The sequence below is a fragment of the Adiantum capillus-veneris genome, chromosome 1, assembly GCF_014529385.1.
Source record: "Adiantum capillus-veneris isolate H3 chromosome 1, ASM1452938v2, whole genome shotgun sequence".
In the NCBI taxonomy this organism is placed as follows: Eukaryota; Viridiplantae; Streptophyta; class Polypodiopsida; order Polypodiales; family Pteridaceae; genus Adiantum; species Adiantum capillus-veneris.
This window is the reverse complement of record NC_140931.1, coordinates 10,313,139-10,324,228: the sequence shown is the minus strand read 5'-3', so window position 1 is coordinate 10,324,228 and position 11,090 is coordinate 10,313,139. Positions and strand designations below refer to the sequence as shown.

The 11,090-nt window shown below is 41.8% G+C and overlaps 1 pseudogene; it reads left to right on the top strand.

The window, feature by feature from the left end:
• Positions 1–3,401: 3,401 nt before the first annotated feature.
• On the top strand, positions 3,402–9,547 carry LOC147464307 (DEAD-box ATP-dependent RNA helicase 20-like; annotated as a pseudogene).
• Positions 9,548–11,090: the final 1,543 nt, after the last annotated feature.

Genomic DNA, 11,090 nt, shown 5'->3' with positions numbered 1-11,090 from the left:
GAGGATCTGGATTCTCATGTACAATCATTTGTCTTGATTGGACCGACAACTCCAAGAGTTTTTTGCATGGCACGATCGAACAGCAAGATGGACACATGGAAAAGCCCATAGGACTGCTAGAAAAAGTAGATGTTACTTCTTGTGGCATTGAATATGAGCATACCTTTGCTATTGTTGATTTTGGCAAGAAGAACAACTATGGCATCATTCTAGGAAGACCATTCATGTGACAATTGAAAATGGTCCAATATTGTGATTATAACCATATTTAACTGAGACATATGGAAACCACAACAAGGATAAACTTGAAAGACCATAGCTACAGGGATGTGAGGAGAACATCGATTGAAGAGTTTGATTTTGCTACAATAGTAGAATCAAAACTTCCAGCATGGTTGGGTAAGCCTAAAGAACTGTGGATGTGTGGAGCTTCGCAGTGTGGTAGCTTGAAATGAGAAGAGTGTATCTAGGAGAAGGCGATTGAAGGTAAGGACTATACCTTAGAACCATTTCCTGAAGAAGAATTAGAGCCACTAGAATGGGAACACATCTTGAATACTCTAGATGTGTGCACTATTCAAGATTGTCCAACAACAAAGTTTTGTGATAAAGATGGCTATGATGTTTTTCCTTACTTTGCAGTGAGTGTGATCTAGGAAAACACAGAGAACCACGCATCAACAGGTTCCCAAGATGAAGAGCAAAGAGAGGAGTGCGGAAAATCAAAAGACGAGTTCTATTTCTTAGAACTCTTGGGGCTTCAAGAAGATACCAACAATGGAAATCCAAACAACCCAACAAGTGACATGTATGACACTTTAACTAATGCACGGTTTTATGATTGTCAAAATCAAAGACCCAGGAACCAATTTCACCTTTATAAGAATAAAGTGCATCAAAAATGGATTCCAAAATCCCAATGATGATGCAACCGCAACAAGCATCCTCATATGTGGCTCCTATACAAGAAGAAAAGACTCAGTCAAGAAGAAGACGACCATGTCAACGAGCTAACAAAGCGCTAATAAATTGGCTAGAAAAGTCCTCCCAAAAATTGCAATCCAAGAGCAAACAAACATTAGCTTTCCATAACCAGCCAAACCACAAAGATAAAGTGCCATATTTCTATCTTGTTGAGGACATTAGCAATAGTGATGATTTGTATGACATCCCCTACCAGGAACATTAGCAGCTTTCGTAACAACCATGGAAGACCAAAAGCAAAGAACAACAAGTCAAAGCCAAAAAGTTCGACAAATTTGGATACCAAAGAGCTAGCTCAGTCAAAAGCAAGTATGGATCAAGAAGAAGAAGATCTGTGATGAAAAATCACAAGATCCAACACCAAAAGGAAAACAATCGATATATGAAAGAACGGCTAAGAAAATCACAAAGTCGCAAGCTTTTGGAAATTAGATATGGTTTCTAAAGAAGTTGGTTCAAGCACAAAGAGGTCAGGAGCTTATTTGGATTCCAAAATGGTTAAACTACCAACTCCCAATGTTTGAATCTCGTCACCAACCAAGCATACAAGGGTTGAAGAAAAGACCGTTGAAGACTCACACAAAGACAAGGTGGATCCCAAAGAAGTCTCTTCAAACACAAACAAAGCAGAGAAAAGTATGGGTTCCCAAACGAGCAGCATCAATGAAACAACCAGTAATCACAAAGAAATGGGTCCAAAGGAAACCAATAAAACTATTGTCACTACACCACCGCTTGAATTCTTTCAATTCCTCCTACTATTACAGTATAGTTAGAAGAGATCAAGTGGCTCACTCCACCACTGCATGCTGCACAAAGCTTACAAATTAGGAGATGAAGTGAATGCGCAGGAAAATCTCGGAAGAACAATAACCAGCGGCAACCAAAGAGGAAGTCCAAATCTCTCTACAACCTTTAATCAACTAAATGGCACAAGAGCTTCAAAGACCATCACATTGCTTAGAATAGGAAGCCTCGCCAGCAAATGCCAATAAGAAAATTTCTTATACCCACATCCATGCATTTTTCCATGCATTTATTGTGTATGCATAATAGGGCTACATTACAAGGCCTACAGAGGCATAATTTTTGATTGCCCAAGCATAGCACATACCCTTGACGATACCCTGCCAAATCGATGAGGACTCCAAATAGGAGGGGGGGTGGCATTCTAAATGTGGACCTAATATTATGAATATTAGAGGGCAATGTTTTGTGAGCTTCATTAAATTTTTGCGTTTGATTGTGATAATTTTGACAGAATTCAGAGTATATGGCCTCATAATAGCGTTACTAGAGAAGTACGAGGACAAAAGTCATATATGAGCCCCTAGGGACATGTGTATAGTGTGCATAGTACTTAGAATTCTATTTGAATGATTTTGCTTTTTGTTGAGTTCAATTTGGTTTTATTTAGTTGTTTTTTTGAGATTTTCTTGAGAAAAACAAGGGAAAAATCCATAATCCATATGAAGAAGAGACTGAAGCGCTTCCTAAGCAGTACAAAGAGAAGAAGGTGCGGGAAAATGATGAAACTTCACAACGAATGTCTCAAAAGCCATGTGCACAAGGATATAATGCCAGAAGACAAAGAAAGTTGATGATGCGACTCAATGAAAGCATCCATCAAGTGTAAAGTTTCCTATTTGACACTTCACATGACTATAAGGTCGTATACAAGAAGTAGATCTTTATATTGTAAATCTTATATCTTGTATGTGACTCAATGAAGCCTAACAAACAAAAGGGACTAACAGTATTGACAAAAAAGGGGGCAAATTGACAATTCAGTCATCTATCGTGATCAATGTCTGCAAGATCAACCAAGGGTTAAGCCAAGTGTTGGTCATCATCGTTTGTTCTACATGTGTTTGGTACTTAGAAGATGCCAGAGATGCCCATCAGTCATTTCCAAGACTCAAATCCAAAAAGTTAGCTTACAAATACAGGTCCAAATCAAGCCAAACTTTTTCAGTGGGCTATGAATAGCAAATACGAGCTAAGGGTGCACAAAAAAAAAGGGGATGAAAGTCCAACCTCTAGCCAAAAATGCAATTTTTCAAATATGAAGCCATGATAGCCATTTGCATACCTTGTACATCATGTATATGAGTTTTGCCACTAGATGGACAATGATGGCTCATAAATGGTCATCTATCACGAATGATATTGGATAAGGCCCTTTTGAAGCAAGTTACTAACTTGGGAAATTAATTTGGGTTTGTCGGGCTTTCATTAAGTCATGTATCCATAAGTAGAAGTAGTATGATGATTTACACAGCACACAAAAGCTAACAGTGGCAAATGGGACTTTGATCACCTCGATGCAGGAACAAAGAAGTCCCCAATGAAGAAGAGCAGACACAGAAGTAATCAGAGGATCTCTTATGTTCTTGGAGGTATCCTTAGCACCAACAGAAATTCAAGCACAGGGCTAGCCAATGGCTTTGAAAGGAAGGGACCTTATTGGGCTTGCAGTGACCAGGTCAAGGAAAACACTTGCCTACCTATTACCAGCCATTGTTCATGTCAATGCCCAACCAACATTGTCACTAGGTGATGGTCCAATTTTTCTCAGCTTAGCACCCACTAGAGAGTTGGCCGTCCAAATACAACAAGAAACAACAAAGTTCGGGGCTTCATCAAAGATAAAGAGTACATGTGTTTACGGAGGTGCACCAAAGGGACCACAGATAAGGGATCTTCAAAAAGGTGCGGAGATAGTCATAGTCACACCCGACCGTGTGATTGATATGCTAAATGGTAGACAAGACAACCTTTGCCGGGTTACATATTTTGTCCTTGATGAGGCGGATTGAATTTTGGACATGGGTTTTGAACCTCAAATCAAAAAAATTATCTCCCAGATTTGGCCTGACAGACAGACTTTGTATTGGAGTGCAGCTTGGCCTAAAGAAATTGAAGGTTTAGCCAACAATTTCTATAGAATCCTTACAAAGTTTTTGTAAAGAATGAGGATGCAAGAGAGCTACACAAGACAAGCACAAAGCACACAGAGATGGAAAGATTCTTCTTCTTCTTCACAGAAAAGAGAGTACAAAATGACTAAGTGCTAAAGCTGAAAAGTAGCACATATGTACATGCGGTCACTAAGTGTGAACTCGCTAGAAGCGTACTAGGCTGGCACTATAAGTGTAGTCCAGCTGTAGAATCACTGGCAGAGATCCTCCGTATCGGTCACCTAACGCGCCAGTGAGTAAATGCTGTAAGCGGCCAAGACCCGTACTGGATGCTAGCTCAAGGTATAGAGCTCGACATCTCAACACTCCCCCTCGAGCTCTGCATGTCGCAGAGTCCAAGCATAGTCCGGAAACGTCGAAGCTTCTCAGCTCCGAGGGCCTTGGTAAAGATATCCACTATTTGCTCCTCTATGCTGACGTAGACCAAGTCGATGTTGCCCGCCAACACTCACTCTCAAACGTAGTGGTAATGGACCTCTATGTGTTTGGTCCTGGCATGGAACACTGGGTTTCTAGCCCACTGCATGCTGCTGAGGTTGTCACAATGGATGAAAATCTGTTGGTCCACCTGCACTCCCAAGTCCTCAAGTAATGTGCGTAGCCAAGCTACCTCGCACGCCGCAACTGCTGCACCTCTGTACTTGGCCTCTGTGCTCGATAAAGCAACAGTAGGGTTCTTTTTGCTGCTCCAAGTAACAGCAGCACTCCCAAAAGAGAACATGAAGCCACTCGTAGATCTCCTATCAACAATGCTACCTGCCCAATCTGCATCTGTATACCCATACAATGCTAATGGTGCATCTGCTGCATAGAACAATGCGTAGTCAAGAGTCCCTTGCACATACCGAAGTGTGCGTCGTACTCCATCCAAATGTGGCTTCCTCGGAAGTTACATGAACTGACTCTCCAAGCCTACTGTGTAGCTCAAGTATGGCCTCGTGATAGTCAAGTAGATTAGACTACCCACAATCTTCCTGTACATGTTGACATCCTCAACAACATCACCCTTCTCTGCACTCAGCTTTGCATTCACATCCAAGGGAATAGAAATTGGCTTACAATCAGCCATACCATACTTTGACAACATGTCCAAAGCATACTGTCTCTGTGATAGCCATACACCCTCTGGAGTCCTGATCACCTCAATGCCAGGAAAGTAGCGCAACTCGCCTAAATCTTTCATTTCAAACTCCTGTTTGAGAAGACCCTTCACATGGTCAATCTCCATAGCATTGTCACCAACAATAATAAGGTCATCTACATATATGGTAATGACCACAATCCCCACATCACTCTCACGTACATAGAGTGAATGATCAGCATGAGCTCTCCTAAAACCAATACTGACAAGATACTTGGCAATCCTGTCATACCATGCTCTAGAGCCCTGCTTCAAACCATACAAAGCTTTGAGAAGTCTGCATACATAATCTGGGTAACCTGGATCGACATAACCAGGTGGCTGATCCATATACACTTCCTCTTGCAACTCACCATTCAAGAAGGCATTCTTTACATCCATTTGATGCATAATCCATCCTCTAGATGCAGCCACTGCTATGACAGCTCTCACAGTCGTCATCTTTGCCACTGGAGCAAAGGTCTCCTCATAGTCTATGCCATACGTCTGTGCATAACCCTTTGCGACCAGCCTTGCCTTGTGACGCTCAATGTTACCATCAGCCTTATGCTTGGTTTTATACACCCATTTACAGCCAATAGCTTTCTTGCCACTTGGCAATGGCACCAACTCCCATGTGTCGTTTGCTTCCAATGCAGCCATCTCTTCATTCATTGCATCATCCCAATGCACATTTCCAACTACATCCTCAAAACATGTGGGCTCCACATCCTGTATCACCTTAGCCATGTAGGCTTGGTGATGCGCTAGATACCCATCATAAGTCAATTTTTGAACTGGATTTCTGACTCTATTAGATCTGCGCGGTCCTGGATCACTCCTTTGCCCTCTAGCATCTTCTTGTACTTTCCTTACACCAGGTGTCCTGACAGCCGGAATTCCAAATTCCTCATCAAGACTTTGTTCAGAACCATCTGAATCCATGTCTACATGTGAAAAACCTGATGATGCATCAGCCATAAAGGGAGGTTCATCAACCTTTTCCTTTCCCTTTCATGATACATTCCCTGTACCTGTTGGTGGAGTAACCTGCGTACGTAGTCTACCATTCCATGGTTTCTCAACAGAGCCACGAGAAGAGGACTCTTGTGGTCCACTCAAAACCCGTGACTGTGGCCTCACATTTTGTACAACCACATCATCTTTTACATCACCCCAATAGTGCCATGTGCATTGCTGTACCAACTACTCATCTCATCAAAGACTACATCTCTGCTTACTCGTAATTCTCGTGTAGTAGGATTGTAGCGCCTGTACCCCTTTTGTTCAAGGGAATATCCCACAAGAATACATTTCTCTACTTTAGGATCCAATTTCCTACGCAAATCATATGGTACATGCACATAAGCTATGCAGCCAAACACTTTCAAGTGTGCCAAATCAGGCTTTGTACCTGTAAACTTTTCCTCATGTGTTACATCATGCACCGCAGTTGTAGGTGTCCTGTTCATAATGTACACAGCTGTATTTACGGCTTCAGCCCAGAAATGATGAGGCATGTTCTTCTCATTCATCAATGCACGTGAAACCTCTGCAATGTGCCTGTTTTTTCTTTCTGCGACCCCATTCTGTTGTGGAGTATATCTGCATGTAAACTGCCTGCGTATACCATGCATTCGCAAAAAATCTGAAAAATCATTGGAGAAGTACTCTCCCCCTCCATCTGACCTCAATGTCTTGATTTTCATATCTGTCTCCTTCTCAATCATGACTTTGAAGTCTTGAAAGTGACCAAACACTTCACTTTTGTTACGCATGAAGTAGACCCATACTTTCCTTGTATGGTCATCAATGAAAGAGACATAATACCTGCAACCATGTATACTTGCAGTATCGGTTGGACCCCAAACATCTGTGTGCACCACCTCAAGTGGCTTTTTACATACATTGCGCTCATGTGGAAATGAGCCCTTTGACTGTTTTCCAAACTGGCATGCTGCACACACTTTATGCATACCATCCACCTTGAATTTGGGCAAACCTTTTACAATCTGTTTTGATTGCATGCTGCGCAATCTCTGCTCATTGACATGGCCAATGCATTTGTGCCAAATGTCAACATCAGCCACAACACCTGTGCCCTGTGCAAATAATGCAGCTTTTACCTCAGGCATGTCTACATTCAGCGTAAACATTCTGCCCACACATTTGCCCTCTGTGATCAGTTTACAGCCATTCTGGATATCTTCTACATAACAACCATTTGGATTGAAGCGAACCTGCAAACCCTACTCAAACATTTGTCCAACAGAAACAAGATTCTTTGTAATGTTTGGGACATGAAGTACATCTGCTAAGTATTTTGATTTCCCACTCTTCGTATTTAGAGGTATGTCCCCTACATGAGCAATGGGGTGAGCTGTGTCATCTCCTGTCTGGACATAGCCTGACACATCTGGTTTGCGCATATCTCTAAACCACTCTCCACGAGACGTCATGTGATTAGAGGCACCTGAATCCACATACCAAACATCATCTTGGGTGGAATTCTCTGCAGTCATTGTATTCATTACATGCTGCATAACAAACATGCACTCTATTTTGTTGTCATCTGCATCTCTGTTAGTAGATGCATAGTTGCCGTGTTCTCTCTTTCCACTTGCTTTTCCCTTTGGACAGTCACGTGACATGTGACCTCTTTCACCACAAGTCCAACATTCTCTGCTATCTGGAGTATGTTGTTGCCTGCTTGATCCTTCACCACGAACTCTTTGACTCCCCCTAACTTGAGACTGGTTTTCCCTGCCACCTGTATTGTTTTGATTTGATTGACCTTCCAGAAATTGGCCCCTGCAACCCCTTGGGCCTCGACCACGACCTCTACCTCTACCTCTGTTGGAGTTAGAATAGAAGGCCTGTTCAGAATTATTTCTGCCATGAGAAGAAGATGTGTCAAGGTTCTTCTCCTCAAGAATAAGCATAGAAATCAAATCTTGGAACACGGGGATGTCGTCTCTTGTATTCATGGAAAACCTAAAATGTACATACTCATCTCCTAGACCATCCAAGCATGCACGGACAATGTCATCGTCTTCCACTGAGACTTTAATAGATCCAAGAGGCTCAATGATACTCTTGATCTTCAAGGCATAATCATTGATTGAGAGGTTGTTCCTCTTAACCTGATTTAGCTCCAACTTTAGTTGAAGCTTCCTGGCCTTGGTGTTCACCTCGAACACTCTGCCTAAGTTTCTCCATGCAATGGCGGGGGTTTCAGCATCCTGTAGATAGCCCATCATGCCATCTGTGATGCTCATAGAAAGCCAATACATCACTTTGCTCTGGCCTTGTTGCCAGTCTCTCAAAGCTTTCCTTTGTTCTGCTGTAGCATTTGCCTCGGGAATCTCTGGTTCCTTTTCATTGTCTCCTTCTACATAGTCCCAATAACCTTTTCCTTTTAGGAAATTTGTTATTCTGAACTTCCATGCAGGGTAGTTATTTTTCTCAAGCTTCTCAGTAACAATCTGACTGAAACCGTCAGACATCTTGAAGCACTAAGACAAAATAGCTGCAATCTGCAAAAACCTGCAAATCTGCTGAACCTGGTATCGTGGTACCTGTAACGCTCTCTACACTCAACGAGTGTCCACAATCAAGCGTACATACAACCACTGTACTTGTACAATAAATCTCTGTATACTGCACTTTGGAGACCTGTTCAGAAACTTGTGCGAAAAACCCCTAAAAAGTCATGGATTGCGAACGAAGGGATTGTGATGCTCTTGCTCTCTTAGCCTCTCTTGCCTGCACCAGGCTCTGATACCATGTAAAGAATGAGGATGCAAGAGAGCTACACAAGACAAGCACAAAGCACACAGAGATGGAAAGCTTCTTCTTCTTCTTCACAGAAAAGAGAGTACAAAGTGACTAAGTGCTAAAGCTGAAAAGTAGCACATATGTACATGTGGTCACTAAGTGTGAACTCGCTAGAAGCGTACTAGGCTGGCACTATAAGTGTAGTCCAGCTGTAGAATCACTGGCAGAGATCCTCCGTGTCAGTCACCTAACGCGCCAGTGAGTAAATGCCGTAAGCGGCCAAGACCCGTAGTGGATGCCAGCTCAAGGTGTAGAGCTCGACATCTCAACAGTTTTCATTGGTTCACAAGATCTAAAATCCAATCATTCAATTCTACAGATTGTAGAAGTTGAAAATGAGAAATACTCAAAATTGGCAGATTTACTGGAGTGTGCGATGGATGGAAGTAAAGTGATCTTATTTATGGAAACAAAAAGAGGTTGTGATCAAGTTACTAGACAACTTTGAATGGACGGATTTTCATCTTTATCTATCCATGGTGATAAAAGTCAAGCTAAACAAAATCGGGTTCTTTCTGAATTTAGCTCTGGCAATAGCCCTATAATGACACCAACAGATGTTGCAGCTCGGGGCTTGGATGTGAAGGACATAAAGTTTTCCAATTATGGTTTTCATGGATCATAGTTCTTGTTGTGGTTTGACAAATGTACAAGCAGTGACACAAACGAAAGAAAAAATGACAACAAAGACCACACCAACATTGACAGTCAGGTCATGTCACGGACGACATGAATTCAAAGGGGGGGAGTGTTGACCCATGGGTCAACAGTATAACATAACTCAATTTACATACCAAAGTCTTATGTCTTGAGAGTTATGAGATGATGTGGATTATGGTTAAAAACATAATTTGTAGCGAGTAGCTATTCTAGTTGTAGAAGCTAGCATACAATGGAACTTCCAGATTATAAATATAAAGTCATTTGACCCATTGAGCTTTGTTTTAGGTTTAACCTATGGTAGCCTTAGTATATAAGGTACCTAGGTCATTTTGTAAAGAGAATTGGATCATAATCAAAGCTGAGAGCTGCCGTCAAGTGTGTGAGAGAGAGAAAGAGAGAGAGCGTGAGATTCATTCTGGTGCTACTTCTTGCTTGCTCGTCGCATTGGATTCAACTGCACCATTGCGATAGGCTCGGCTAGAGCTATGCAACAATGCCAAGCATTCCTCACAAAATAGAGCACGCATGTTAGCCCATCTACAAGATATTTTTGGTCGTAAGTGCATCAAACAATGTCTGTTTTTTGGTTTAGAATCGTGGTGACATAAACTACACATAGGTACTCATAGATTTTAGTTTTAGGCACTTCCAAAATTTTGCTCTGTCTTCATACGCGTTTTTTGCAAATGGGTCTAGAGTGAGGGTTTTGAGTGTAGAGGCTTTGGGACATGTTTATCTTAGTGAGGGGATGGTGTTCCTTAAGTTTTGTATGATTCTGGTATGGTTTGGTGAGTTTCCTTCCGTTTGTATGTATGTGGGTTGGGTGGTGTAGTTGAGAGCAGTGAGATTCTTGATTGTGGTTTAGTTAGCCTTCCAGAGTGTTGTATGTGTGGGATGGTCTCAGCCTAACAAGCTAAAGAGATTGCCTCCGTGTGCCTATCATATCATCCGTGTCCTCGATTGACATTATGTTGATCTAGGTAGTGTTGCATACACTTTATAGGTGGTGTGAGTTGCTCCCGCAACAATCTACAGCAGCTGACATGTATGCATCCTGGACAACAGGATCATAAGTACACTCTACACTAGAATCCCACTCTCTACATCTACATCAGTGCCACAATCTCCTTTAACAGAAGACTCTACAATAGCTGCACTTGTATTGGACCATGTAGTTGATCCAACCTCTTTATTCTTAGCCTCTTTTACCTTTAATTTTGGGCACTTCTTGATTAAGTGAACATTATCTTTACAATAATGGCAACGCATCTTCTTTTTGCCCTTATCACCAGAATTCCTAGACGAAGTGCTGCCAGTAGAAGCATTAGAAACTGAAGATTTTCCACTCGCAGAAGAACCATGAGAAGTGGTTACATTGCTAATACCACCTTTTCTTTGAGCAGCAATAAAAGCATGTTCAGTTGCACGATGTTTAGCCCTTTTTTTTAGAAAGTGACTCTTGCAATAGAAATGTGCTTAATGCATCAAACTTGACAGCTTCAGGA